This window comes from Pseudophryne corroboree, chromosome 7 (assembly GCF_028390025.1).
Source record: "Pseudophryne corroboree isolate aPseCor3 chromosome 7, aPseCor3.hap2, whole genome shotgun sequence".
NCBI classification, from domain to species: Eukaryota; Metazoa; Chordata; class Amphibia; order Anura; family Myobatrachidae; genus Pseudophryne; species Pseudophryne corroboree.
Window position 1 is genome coordinate 263,881,459 of NC_086450.1, and position 15,039 is coordinate 263,896,497.

The 15,039-nt window shown below is 42.7% G+C and overlaps 1 protein-coding gene and 2 pseudogenes across 3 annotated transcripts in view; 1 reads left to right on the forward strand and 2 right to left on the reverse strand.

The window, feature by feature from the left end:
- SLC29A4 (solute carrier family 29 member 4) overlaps window positions 1-15,039 on the reverse strand; it is a 601,272-nt gene that overhangs the window by 508,109 nt on the left and 78,124 nt on the right. The window lies entirely within an intron of this gene.
- Window positions 946-1,065, reverse strand: LOC134946995 (5S ribosomal RNA; annotated as a pseudogene).
- LOC134947279 (5S ribosomal RNA) lies at window positions 5,018-5,137 on the forward strand (annotated as a pseudogene).

Consider the following 15,039-nt stretch of genomic DNA (forward strand, 5'->3'; position numbering starts at 1 on the left):
CACCAACGCCACGTTGCTCCACAGACTGTCCAGGAGTTGGCGGATGCTTTAGTCCAGGTCTGGGAGGAGATCCCTCAGGAGACCATCCGCCACCTCATCAGGAGCATGCCCAGGCATTGTAGGGAGGTCATACAGGCACGTGGAGGCCGCACATACTACTGAGCCTCATTTTGACTTGTTTTAAGGACATTACATCAAAGTTGGATCAGGCTGTAGTGTGTTTTTCCACTTTAATTTGAGTGTAACTCCAAATCCACACCTCCATGGGTTAATAAATTTGTTTTCCATTGATAATTTTTGTGTGATTTTGTTGTCAGCACATTCAACTACAGGTTGAAAAAAGGGTTTATGGAGGGAACCGCACAGATTGAAAACAAATATTATAAGCGAAAAATAGTAATTGTCTGAAAAAACTGAGTACTGTTAATGAAATAACTTCATAGTGAGGTAACCAAACACCTTGGGGCTTTTCTTTGCCTATATGGTGTATATGTACGTTAACCCTCAGTGGTGCTCCCCAGAGTCAGAAATTGGTATCAAATAAATACAAAAGAAGCAGAAAAACAGTTGACTCCTGTTGGGGAGCACTCAATTTCAGACATGAAGAGATCAAATATGGATATCTGTTAAGAACATAAATTTTATTGATTTAGTTTAATAATAGAGAGTTCTAATTATACCAATAAATGCGAATTTGTAAAAAGTATATTAAACATTATATAGCCTCGGCTATGATATCTGGGTAACCGGGTTCCTGGTGTTATAATAAATAGTCTCTGTGTTACAGAAAAAACGTATTTATGACCATCATTTGATCTGCATAATCGACTTTAAAGAAAAGTTATTGCAGAGGATTGAATCATAGGTCATATGTCCAATTTTTGGTACACTTAATTTGTGCACTGCTTACAATTTAATATGCAAGTGGATCCAGTGAGTAGCGATAAATTGCAGTACCTGGGTGTTCCAAGGTGGTCTCCCATCCGAGTACTGGCCCGGCCCTCCACTTCTTGGCTTCCAAGATCAGATGAGATTGGGCATCTCCAGTGGGGTATGACCGCAAATAGCTGCGCTTGGACCTTTCGCCCGGGTAGAATTTAAGCAGTGACTGCTTCCGAAATGTTCCGTGCAGTGATCACAAACCAAACTTTCTCATATGTGTATTTATAAACACAAATAAGGGTGCAGGAAATAATAATGAATTACCTGCTAAATAAATAACACAGTGAGGTGATTTGTTGTCACAAATACTATGACCACACAATCACCACATTAATCTGATAAATCATATATACCAGGAATTGTAACTGCTATTCAAATACAGCAGTTCTTATTGAAAAGGATTAATTGCACCTAAGTCAACATTACAAGGGCTCTAAGCATAAGTAAATCAAACACTGTGTAGCCCATATACCAGTTAGGGCCCAGAGAACTGTTCAGAATGTAACGAGCAAAGTTTAGTATATCACTCAATATAACTGAAAATAGTCCAGATACAATTTCAGATTTTGTGCTCAGTATAATGAAATATGTATCATTTAGGACAATTACACCGCACACTGTGGTTTTAAACTGAAACAGTTACAAGTTCTGAGCTCTATATATTGATACATTTGTCATTTGAAACAAATACCATGTAACAATTAAAGTGACAATAGAATTCACTGATAAGTTCTACTGATAGTATTGCGGACTATTATTAGGTGCTCAAAAAATAATTTCCTATGACAGAACGCTCTAGGAGGCTATCCTATGATCACTCTTAATTTCCTCCAATGGTTATGCAGAAATACAGCCAGCATTTAAACGTGAACAGCAGTTTGTGCATAAGCACAAGTGAGAATTATCATGCTCAAGCAGACATATGCAGATATATCACTCTAAATTAGAGACTAAAATATCTGTTATAAATGAGCATGATCAAACAGACATAAGCAGAAATAGCACTCTGAATTGAAGACTTTGGTATCTATGATAAATAGTTATATCTATAAAAAACCCGTTACTACCTGTGTGACTAGTATTATATGAGTGACAGCTCCAAGTAGAAAATAGTCACACTAGCGCTGACGATAACAAAGAATAAGTTAATTGTAATGGGTATTTCATATACGATACCAAAAAGCCCGTTGTCTGCTAATCATGGCCAGACCGTGCTGCTGCTCTCAGCGGGATAGCGCTCGTAGTGCATGAAGAGTGCACCGGCGTTACCTCCGTGCTGGAATTGGCGGTGTTCTGGCCGTGGCGCCCAGGCTGTATTGGTGTAGTTATCCGGAGAGGAGCTCCGGAGCTATAGAGTGCAAGAATGCTCCCGGCATCCAGGGTCCCGGTAACCTGTAGAATCGAACAACTAGCTCCGGTCACGTGATGATCATCACCCTGTGATCAAGCCATTACTGCGAAACGTACGTCAGGGTTATCCGATCGCGTCATGCGCATCACGTGACCGGAGCTAGTTGTTCGATTCTACAGGTTACTGGGACCCTGGACGCTGGGAGCATTCTTGCACTCTATAGCTCCGGAGCTCCTCTCCGGATAACTACACCAATACAGCCTGGGCGCCACGGCCAGAACACCGCCAATTCCAGCACGGAGGTAACGCCGGTGCACTCTTCATGCACCACGAGCGCTATCCCGCTGAGAGCAGCAGCACGGTCTGGCCATGATTAGCAAACAACGGGCTTTTTGGTATCGTATATGAAATACCCATTACAATGAACCTATTCTTTGTTATCGTTAGCGCTAGTGTGACTATTTTCTACTTGGAGCTGTCACTCATATAATACTAGTCACACAGGTAGTAACGGTTTTTTATAGATATAACTATTTATCATAGATACCAAAGTCTTCAATTCAGAGTGCTATTTCTGCTTATGTCTGTTTGATCATGCTCATTTATAACAGATATTTTAGTCTCTAATTTAGAGTGATATATCTGCATATGGGGAGAAGAATTGGCTGCGCTTGTAATGTGGCCAAAAAAAACCAACCTGGTTAATGGAGAGCTGACAAACACAAAAATGATAATAAAAATTGTTTATTTAAAATATAAATATACCAATGAAATTAGCACAATATCCTGAAATATTGATTATATAGGTGTACTCTGAGCTGACCCTAAATATCAAACAACAAGTAGCAGCATTGATACAATTATTAGATGATTATGAGAGAAAGTTATAACAATAATGTAACAAACATTCCTTTGAAAAAGTCACGTAATCGTGACGAAACGCGTTAGGCTCCTCCCACCATCCCTCTGATTGCTGACCCATTGAACTCCGGCATTTCAAGCATCCACTACGGACGGCTCCGATCAGCGCTTCTCACTGAGCGGCTTTCCCCTGCTGCTAGCGGCGGTTGCCGAGCACGGACACTTCAGCTCCAGTGTGCTCATTCATCTCTTCACACCTGCCCATTCTGGAAAAACTTCGCTGCACGGCAAGTACTTTCTGCTCTGCTAATTAAGCAATTAACGGCAAGGGACCTGTTACTCCTAACTGCACGTAAGTGGGCACTTTAAAGGATTTCTACCAGCTCACGGGAGATCCCTGGAAATAAAGCCGGTTAAAGCAGAGCTATTTCCCAGCATACGGGAATAGCTCCCATTAGGGCAGTCTGCTAGAATCATTTATCCATCAAAAGGGCATTACTGGATCTTACCGGGGACGCCCGGTACAAATAGCCCTTAAGAGATAAGCTAATCATTTTTCCTCAAGCTAAACCATTTGCTGTTGGGACTCTCCTATTTCTCGGAGTACATGCTGCCTCTGTACTCCTAGATAATATTAATCTCATGAATTCTGTGAATGATTGATCTCAGTGAGAAGCCACATGTTTGTTACATTATTGTTATAACTTTCTCTCATAATCATCTAATAATTGTATCAATGCTGCTACTTGTTGTTTGATATTTAGGGTCAGCTCAGAGTACACCTATATAATCAATATTTCAGGATATTGTGCTAATTTCATTGGTATATTTATATTTTAAATAAACAATTTTTATTATCATTTTTGTGTTTGTCAGCTCTCCATTAACCAGGTTGGTTTTTTTTGGCCACATTACAAGCGCAGCCAATTCTTCTCCCCATGTTCTCAGTAACCAATTAAGCATATACACAATGCTTTTTTGGCAGCGCTCGTGATGTTGCTTTAAAAACTATCCGATTAGGCGCTTCTAGCAGATTTTGTGTAGTTTTTTATATATCTGCATATGTCTGCTTGAGCATGATAATTCTCACTTGTGCTTATGCACAAACTGCTGTTCACGTTTAAATGCTGGCTGTATTTCTGCATAACCATTGGAGGAAATTAAGAGTGATCATAGGATAGCGCCTCCTAGAGCGTTCTGTCATAGGAAATTATTTTTTGAGCACCTAATAATAATCCGCAATACTATCAGTAGAACTTATCAGTGAATTCTATCGTCACTTTAATTGTTACATGGTATTTGTTTCAAATGACAAATGTATCAATATATAGAGCTCAGAACTTGTAACTGTTTCAGTTTAAAACCACAGTGTGCGGTGTAATTGTCCTAAATGATACATATTTCATTATACTGAGCACAAAATCTGAAATTGTATCTGGACTATTTTCAGTTATATTGAGTGATATACTAAACTTTGCTCGTTACATTCTGAACAGTCCTCTGGGCCCTAACTGGTATATGGGCTACACAGTGTTTGATTTACTCATGCTTAGAGCCCTTGTAATGTGGACTTAGGTGCAATTAATCCTTTTCAATAAGAACTGCTGTATTTGAATAGCAGTTACAATTCCTGGTATATATGATTTATCAGATTAATGTGGTGATTGTGTGGTCACAGTATTTGTGACAACAAATCACCTCACTGTGTTATTTATTTAGCAGGTAATTCATTATTATTTCCTGCACCCTTATTTGTGTTTATAAATACACATATGAGAAAGTTTGGTTTGTGATCACTGCACGGAACATTTTGGAAGCAGTCACTGCTTAAATTCTACCCGGGCGAAAGGTCCAAACGCAGATATTTGCGGTCATACCCCACTGGAGATGCCCAATCTCATCTGATCTTGGAAGCCAAGAAATGGAGGGCCGGGCCAGTACTCAGATGGGAGACCACCTTGGAACACCCAGGTACTGCAATTTATCGCTACTCACTGGATCCACTCGCATATTAAATTGTAAGCAGTGCACAAATTAAGTGTACCAAAAATTGGACATATGACCTATGATTCAATCCTCTGCAATAACTTTTCTTTAAAGTCGATTATGCAGATCAAATGATGGTCATGAATAAGTTTTTTCTGTAACACAGAGACTATTTATTATAACACCAGGAACCCGGTTACCCAGATATCATAGCCGAGGCTATATAATGTTTAATATACTTTTTATAAATTTGCATTTATTGGTATAATTAGAACTCTCTATTATTAAACTGAATCAATAAAATTTATGTTCTTAACAGATATCCATATTTGATCTCTTCATGTCTGAAATTGAGTGCTCCCCAACAGGAGTCAACTGTTTTTCTGCTCCTTTTGTATTTATTTGAACACATTCTACTACGTAAAGAACAAAGTATTTAACAAGAATATTTCATTAATTCAGATTTAGGATGTGTTATTTTAGTGTTCCCTTTATTTATATGATCAGTGTATATATATATCTATCTATATATATATCTATATATATATATATATATATATATATATATCAGTGACGTGCGGTGGGGTGAGGCAGGTGAGGCAGAGCCTTTACGGTCATACTAACGTTTGTGCCAGAGTTTTGGCTGTATAAAGTATATGAAAAATACAAAGAATATGTTTGAAATATGTTATTTGAATTATTCTAATAATTTTTATAGCCAAAACTCTGGAGAAAAAAGTCTATGGCAGGTGCCTCACCTGCCTAACTTTTACGCTGATCTCTGATTAAAACTAACCAAATTTCCAGAAGTTTATACTGCTGCACCTGTGTATAATGCCCAGATGTACCCTTTGGCTCATATATTGCTTGTAAATCTGGCTCTGGTGCTAGCCAGTGGCTCCTGAACCATTCAGCTCACCGCACGTCCCTGATATATATAAAATACATATATATGTTTTAAAGATTTGCTTAACACAACTGCTGTACATATAAATACCAATGTATACTTAAAAACAGTCTGAGCCAATTGAGTACCCCTTATTTCATGTTAGAACCCCTTACACACATTACACCACAGTAGAGCAGAGCACTGTAAACACGTTACGCCAGGTAGCCACTTACACACACTGCACCAGGTAGACCCTTAAACACATTGTGACAGGTAGCCCCTTATACGCACCGGTACAGGTAGACCCTTAAGACACATTGCACCAGGTAGACCCTTATACACATTGCATTTATTAAGTGCCTCCTATGCAATGCCATCATCAGTAATGCCCCCAGTGGTAATGCCTCCGTATAGTATTGCCACCAGTAGTAATGCCCCTGTAGTTATGCCTCCTGTAGTTATGCCCCCTGTAGATATGCCCCCTGTATTTATGCTACCTGTGGTTATGCCCCCTGTAGATATGCTCCCAGTAGTTATGCCCCCTGTAGATAAGCCCCCTGTAGTTATGCCCCCTGTAGATATGCTCCCAGTAGTTATGCCCCCTGTAGATATACCCCCAGTAGTTGTGCCCCCAGTAGATGTGCCCCCTCTAGATGTGCCCCTGTAGTTATGCCCCCTAGTAGCGCTGCTTCCTCACAAAAAAAAACAAATCAACACACAATACTCACCAGCCCCACTCCTGCCTCCCGACCACTGCTGCCACTGTTGGTCCATCCCTGGCTGCAGCTCCCCTTTTACACATTACTGCAGGCAGAGTCCCCTTTTACACATTACAGCAGGTAGATTCCCCCTTTACACATTACATACACCAGATACACCAATACATGGGTTGGGCATGCGTGACCGGTGGTCAGGAGACCGCAGGTCATGCATACTGATGCTGGGATCCCGGGGGGGGGGGGGGGGGTTCGAGAGCAAAAAGCCCCTTGCATGCTCGCTATGCTCACCACAGGTTCTATTCACACTCTATGGGTGTTGTGGATACCCACGAGTGGGAATAGTCCCTGTTGGTCGGCATGTCGACCATCTGTATAGTGAGGGGGCGGGATGTAGCAGGAGGTATTGTGACCGGCAGTCTCCTGACCGCCGGTCACATAACTACATCCCCCAATACATATGTACACATACAAATACACCTATGCTACTACAGTAGTCTGGGAGCAGGACAGGAGGGAAGAGAGCTGCAGGATGCCGTTTAGGACGGACCACTTACTGCTGCTACCACTGGCTGGAACCTCGGCCGCTGCAGCCACAACCAGACCTCCCCCACCTACCCTTCCCAGGATCAACTCACCATATACAGTATTCTTAAGTCCACTGGCCGCCAGCTGCACACCTTCATCATTAAGGACTGCTCCTCTCCCTGCCCATGTGAAACGCAGGCACGACAGCACAACACAGAGAGAGTAGAGAGCAGGAGAGGAGAAAGGGCAGCACCCGGAGAGGAGACAGAGCAGACACCTGGAGAGGAGACAGAGCAGACACCCGGAGAGGAGACAGAGCGGCACCCGGAAAGGAGACAGAGTGGACACCCGGAAAGGAGACAGATCGGACACCCGGAGAGGAGACAGGCCCTCATTCCGAGTTGTTCGCTCGCTAGCTGCTTTTAGCAGCATTGCACATGCTAAGCCGCCGCCCTCTGGGAGTGTATCTTAGCTTAGCAGAATTGCGAACGAAAGATTAGCAGAATTGCGATTAGAAAATTCTTAGCAGTTTCTGAGTAGCACGAGACTTACTCCTACATTGTGATCAGTTCAGTCAGTTTCGTTCCTGGTTTGACGTCACAAACACACCCAGCGTTCGGCCAGACACTCCCCCGTTTCTCCAGCCACTCCCGCGTTTTTCCCTGAAACGCCTGCGTTTTTCCGCACACTCCCAGAAAATGGTCAGTTTCCGCCCAGAAACACCCACTTCCTGTCAATCACTCACCGATCAGCAGAACGATGAAAAAACTTCTTTACGCCGTGAGTGAAATACCTAACTTTTGTGTAAAATAACTAAGCGCACGCGCTATGCGAACCTTGCGCATGCGCAGTAAGCGACTAATCGCAGTATAGCGAAAATCGGCAACGAGCGAACAACTCGGAATGACCCCCACAGTGCGGACATGCAGGCATGACAGCACAACACAGAAAGAGTAGAGAGCAGGAGAGAGGAAAGAACGGCACCCGGTAGCTGTCCAGAATCTAAGCACTGACAGCCTGCCGGTGCCGGAAAGTACAAATACATTAATTAATTAAAGCCCTCTCACATGCCCCCTGTGACCCGCCGCCCGCATAGTGGAAAATCTGCTACTACCAAGACGGCCGCCTCGGTCACACCACGTTATTCTGGCCCTGCCTGCGGGTGTTGCCAGCTGTCCTGCGCCCTCAGTGCACTTGCGGTGTGTGCCAGGCACCATTGGCACAAACCTAGTTACGGCCCTGGTGATATGACAAAAGACGCTAAAGCAGTTTCAGCCCCACTTTGTCTAACTAAATATTAATTTTAAGGCAACTCACAGATTCCATGATGTGAGATGTGATAGAGCCGATACGCTCCTCTACGTGAATACTTTAGAGTCCAGTGTAAGAAGAGCAGGTGAATGTGCAGCTTTGCAGCAGCAAAAAAGTATAGGCTGTGGTGACTAATTTATCAATATATCATACAGTATGTTCTTTTTTGTATACCTTGACTGCAGTGAGTGTAAACTCAAGCTGGGTACACACTAGGCCAGGGGTTCTCAAACTATTTTGCCCTGGGACCCCATCTGACATAAAAAATTTTTACATGACCCCAGCAAGTTACTGCAATACCCATATATATTATTTAGAAATGTGCTGGTTTTGGTTCTAATTCATTGCTCAGTTATGGTTTTAGATTTGGTTTTGGAATTCCCCAAAATTGTCAAAAAAAACTAAAATCACATGATTTGGCCCATTTTCTTCCTAGAGTATTATTAACCTCAATAACATTAATTTCCACTCATTTCTAGTCAATTTTGACCACCTCACAGCTCACAATAATGTTTTCAACCTCTTTAGCCCAAAAACTGCGGCGAGCTGGCTGGTTACTAAGTGACAGAGCAGCAGCTCAAACACACTGCAGTTAATAGCACTATGAAACATTGCCACACAGCAGTGGCAAAAATGAAAAGTTGTGCACCCACCCTGCCCTGCCACCCACCATTATGTCGGATATTAAAAAAGACATGCACATACTCCCATCACTGTGACACTGAAGTTTCCCTTAGACCCTTATCGTGACCAGAGCTGCCGATTTCCTGAACACCTGGCCTCCTCTGCTGAGTTCCGAACCTTTTTTCAAATCCAAAATGTCTGACTTTGTCGATGACAACCTTGACCACTGGGACAATCCCGGGCTTATGTGGGAGACATCAAAGGCTGTATTGTGGGGCCACATTATTAGTTATATGGCTAAGTGAAATTGCGAGACAGCGGCTGCTTGTACATTGCTACGCACTTCTGTTTCCCAAACCTCTCTCGCCTACACTTCAAACCCATCACCTGAAAAGCTATGTTGCTACAAACAGGCTTGGCAACTGCTAGAAGATTTCCTCCTTTCACAGGTGAAACATAGCTTGGAAATCTCCAAACATAAATACTACCACCGGGCCAATAAGGCTGGATGTTTTCTAGTCACCAAAAGCCAAGTCACAAAAATCTAGGAACCATATCTCTGCAATCCTCAATGCTGCCACTCAGGCCCCCGTTACAGACTCGCAGGTTATTCTCTCTCTATTCAATACTTATTGGCCCTCATTCCGAGTCGTTCGCTCGGTAATTTTCTTCGCATCGCAGTGAAATTCCGCTTAGTACGCATGCGCAATATTCGCACTGCGACTGCGCCAAATAATTTTGCTATGAAGATAGTATTTTTACTCACGGCTTTTTCTTCGCTCTGGCGAACGTAGTGTGATTGACAGGAAATGGGTGTTACTGGGCGGAAACACGGCGTTTTCGGGGCGTGTGGATAAAAACGCTACCGTTTCCGGAAAAAACGCAGGAGTGGCCGGAGAAACGGGGGAGTGTCTGGGCGAACGCTGGGTGTGTTTATGACGTCAAACCAGGAACGACAAGCACTGAACTGAATGCAGATGCCGAGTAAGTCTGGAGCTACTCTGAAACTGCTAAGTAGTTTGTAATCGCAATATTGCGAATACATCGGTCGCAATTTTAAGAAGCTAAGATACACTCCCAGTAGGCGTAGGCTTAGCGTGAGCAACTCTGCTAAATTCGCCTTGCGAGCGATCAACTCGGAATGAGGGCCCTTATTCCACATTATACTCTCCTCAGCCAATTGATCCAGAGCAACAAAGACATATTAGATGAGGCTCGTTTACCTAAGCTTACCCAAGATCAATGTGACATCAGAAATCACCAAGCAAGAGCTTTGAGACACTATAAAGACACGGGGGGTCATTTCGAGTTGTTCGCTCGTTGCAGATTTTTGCTATACTGCGATTAGTCGCTTACTGCGCATGCGCAAGGTTCGCATAGCTCATGTGCTTAGTTATTTTACACAAAAGTTAGGTATTTTACTCACGGCGTAACAACGTTTTTTCATCGTTCTGCTGATCGGTGAGTGATTGACAGGAAGTGGGTGTTTGTGGGCGGAAACTGACCGTTTTCTGGGAGTGTGCGGGAAAATGCAGGCGTTTCAGGGGAAAATGCGGGAGTGGCTGGAGAAACGGGGGAGTGTCTGGCCGAACGCAGGGCGTGTTTGTGACGTCAAACCAGGAACGAAACTGACTGAACTGATCGCAATGTAGGAGTAAGTCTCGAGCTACTCAGAAACTGCTAAGAATTTTCTAATCGCAATTCTGCTAATCTTTCGTTCGCAATTCTGCTAAGCTAAAATACACTCCCAGAGGGCGGCGGCTTAGCGTGTGCAATGCTGCTAAAAGCAGCTAGCGAGCGAACAACTCGGAATGAGGGCCACGGTCTGCTCATAAAGCTCCTGGTCCAGATGGCTACTCGGGAGAGTATTAAAAAATTCTTCAAGATGATCTAGCCCTGCTTCTCTCAGACTTATTTAGACACACACACAGCAATTCCCCTTCCCTTCCATCTTTCAATGCGTCTTATACGTTTCTCCTACCTAAGCAAGAGAGGGATCCCCTTCTCCTTGGTTCATACTGCCCTATCATGTTTTTGAACGTGGACTTTACAATCCTTGCTAAAATTATAGTCACTCGATTGCAGCAGATCTTACCTACTCTTTAAACTGAACATCAATTGGGATTTGTGGCAGGTAGGTACTCGATTACAGTCATACGTACTGCTTTGGCTGCTATAATTGCCTCCAGTAAGGACACCCATACTCAAAACATGGGGGCTAATTCAGACCTGATTGCTGCTGTGTGTTTTCGCACAGCGGGCGATCAGGTCTGAACTGCGCATGTGTATGCACCGTAATGCGCAGGCGTGACAGACTGAAGCAACGGGGATTGGCGGGCAGCGACGGGATGGTGCGAAAAATCCGAACGCACCGGCGAATGCAAGGAGATTGACAGGAACAGTGCGTTTGTTGGGGGCAACTGACCGTTTTCAAGGAGTGTCTGGAAAAAGGCAGGAGGGACCAGGCGTTTGGAAGTCAGCTCTGGCCCCGATCATCACACTGGAAGAGTAAGTCCTGGGCTGGGCAGAGACTACACTAAATTAGTTTGTGCAGCTCTGCTAAACATCCGAACGCACACTTGTACAGTGAAATCCCCCTCCCCATGTAGGCGGCGTCTACCTGATCGCAGGAATGCAAAAAACGCACCCTAGTGATCAGGTCTGAATTACCCCCATGCTCCTTAGTCTGGATACACATAAGGCATTTTATATGATTTTCTGGCCCCACTTGTTTGAGGTTTAGCATTGCAGAGAATTTTCCACAGACTTCATTAGACTTCTTTGCCTTTTCCCCCACACACTACCTTTGATTATGCATAAGTTTGGGTGCTTTGGCGACATCTCTGGCCTAAAAATCAATGCAGATAAATCAAGGGCAATGTTTCTCCATCCCACCATTACCACTACCTCCTGGGGCTCATCCTTTCCATTCCCCTGAGCCTCCTCACATGTACAAAATCAGGGCATTCTTTTACCTAAAAACCCAGCTTTGTTATATGAAATGAATGTATCCCAGATGCCTCAAATTATTATTGAAAAGCTCGGGGGTAGGAACCATTTGACCCTTCCCATGCCTCCTTTATATGCTGTCCGCACTAACTATTCTTCTCACAACAAAAGACATTCGATTTATTAATAAACTGCTTTGGTCATTTCTATGGCAAGGTGGTAGGGCTCGTATTAGCTTCAGGAAGCTGTATCAACCTAAATTAAATGGGGGGATACATTTTCCCAATATCCTTGCATATAATCATGCCTCTCTGATGAGATTCTTAACTGATTGGTTACAAGATCAGGAAGTTTATGCTAATACACCTTTTGAATCACAGTTTTTACCTACAATGGCCTTAAAATACCTTCTTTATATCCAATAATCAGGAAGTTCCGCTAGAGGTTCGTGACAATCCACTACTAATGACAACCAGATTCCTATGGCATATTCTATGTCATAAATCCTGTTTTAATGCTCATAAATCGATCCACCTCCCATTTTTGTGCTATTTAGATTTCCAAGAGGGTGAACCTATTCTTTTACAATATGTAGGGTGGGCGGGGTACATACTTTGAGTCACCTACTTGACTTTAATGCAAGGTGACCGCTGACATTCCTTGAGGCAACTGCAAAATTTTAAACTCTGAAGGCTTATCACCTAGCCTATTTTCAGGCACAACATTACATAGCCTATGTGGTGCGGATGTTCTCAGATGCAGACTGGGATAATTCATTAGACCAATATCTTTCTAGACCAATACCCTCATGCAGGGCCATCTCCATTTATTATAGATTGCTAAGTGAAGACCTAGACCATGATTTGGTCAGTCAGGGGATGCACCAATGGCTGACTCAATTCCCAACTCTTACTATGGATGACTTGGTGCGAGGGCTTCTGAGATTGTGTGCGCTACTGACTGCTAGTATATATATCAAGCTTTTCTTAAATATGTATCATAGGACCTATTTGTCCCCTCGCAGACGGTATAGAATGGGCTTATCTGAATTTCATATCTGCCCTAGATGTGCCAAAGAGGAAGCAGACCTCTATCACTATCTTTGGGAGTGTCCAGATGTCCAAGGCTTTTGGAAGGGGGTAAGGCGAGAAGCCGAGACACATCTGGTCAATTTTGTGTCTTTAACCCCACCTATAACCTTTACTATTATATTTTGAATGGATTGGGTTGAGATGCTGTTTGATAAGGAGAAGAAGGCCTCCTCCTTTTTTTAAACAATCCCAGATCTATCATAGTATGCGTCTGACACCGTGATACGAAACACAAATTCTTCTAGGTGATCCCCTTATTACAATACCTAACGGGTGAATGCCAGACACCCCTTTCTTTTATTTTGGTTCCCCCTCCCCCCTTTTTTTTTTCTTTAATTGTGCCTAATTTAAATCTCTGATCAAGTGTTATGTATGTGCGTGTTTCTTACATAAGTCTTCAGTTATATAGACATCTGTATATTGTAACGGTTGCTCCTGGAGAGGGAGAAGACACAAACACACACAGAGGAAAGGTGCGCATAGAACCTGTACCATAGTAACCAAATCCCTGCAAATCAGGTGCATCAGGGTGGGTGATTGTGCCCCCTATGGAGTTGAGAAATAGGATTTAACAAGTAAATATAAATCTGAAAAGAAAAAACTTTCCCCTGCGCTGTTAATCTGTATGAAGCAATAGGGCTTGAATACACTAGACCAGTGGTTACCAAACTTTTTTGAATCACGGCGCCCATCAAAAATGTATGAAGGCACCCCTAGGCCAAATGTTTCTTATTGAGGAATTCAAAAACAAATATTAATTTAAATAAATTGTGTTTATATGTCATCCTTAGGGTCAGTTATGTGGTAAGGGACAGGATTTGCTTCTATTTGTCTACATATATCATGATTGTTTGCTACTAGCACTGGTTTTGCCTGTTTTATTGACCATAAATAATTTGATTTGGCCCTGGACCACCAACCCAAGGCACCCTTGCAAGTACCTCAAGGCACCCCAGGGAGCCTAGGCACACAGTTTGGGAACCACTGCACTAGACTCATACACTTATATAAAAAAATATTTGATTTTATTCAATAGTGACTGGTCATGCATAAATTTAAAAGGTCAATAAAATAACATACAGTAGCACAATACGCTTTATAGTTAATTACTAAGAGAGGTGTCCAAAAAAAATTTTTTATAAAAATGAATGAAAAAAAGATATATAGCTGTCCGTACTGATAGCTGCAAATATAGTATATATGGATCAATCCCAGTTTATTAATTATCACCGGCAAAGTCAACAGGATTTAAACCTGTATACTGGTTATATGAATCAAGCAGCACTTTGCAATAGAAATAAAAAGTCCTCCACTACGGGAGTGTTACGTGTATTCCCAGCGAGGTACTGTATCTAGAGAAGGGAGAGAAGTGTCCTCAGACAGGAATGTATCCAGCAGCGGGACTCGGCACACCGCAGGTGCCTATAGCTGAATGAGCTCCCGTCTTGTTACTGCCATTTGTGACGTCCTCCGGCTCAATAGCACTCACTCCTGCAATTTGATGATGCATGTCCTTGCGGCTTTGCAGCGCTAGCAGCGACAGGTCTATATCCAATTTTGAGTCTCAAATAAGTAGCTTCTGATGCGTTTTGCTTCGGCTGGAGCTTTTTCAAACAATGACATGATCAAATTCTGTGACCCTTTTACATGTCAGCACTCAATACCATTGGTGCATTAATCCACCAAATATAATGCACCTGTTTTGATCCACCTCCTGATCCACCTCTCCATCTTGAACAATCATTTAAACTCATCTGGTTATTCTAACCTGCATTATAGTTTATTTGTTTG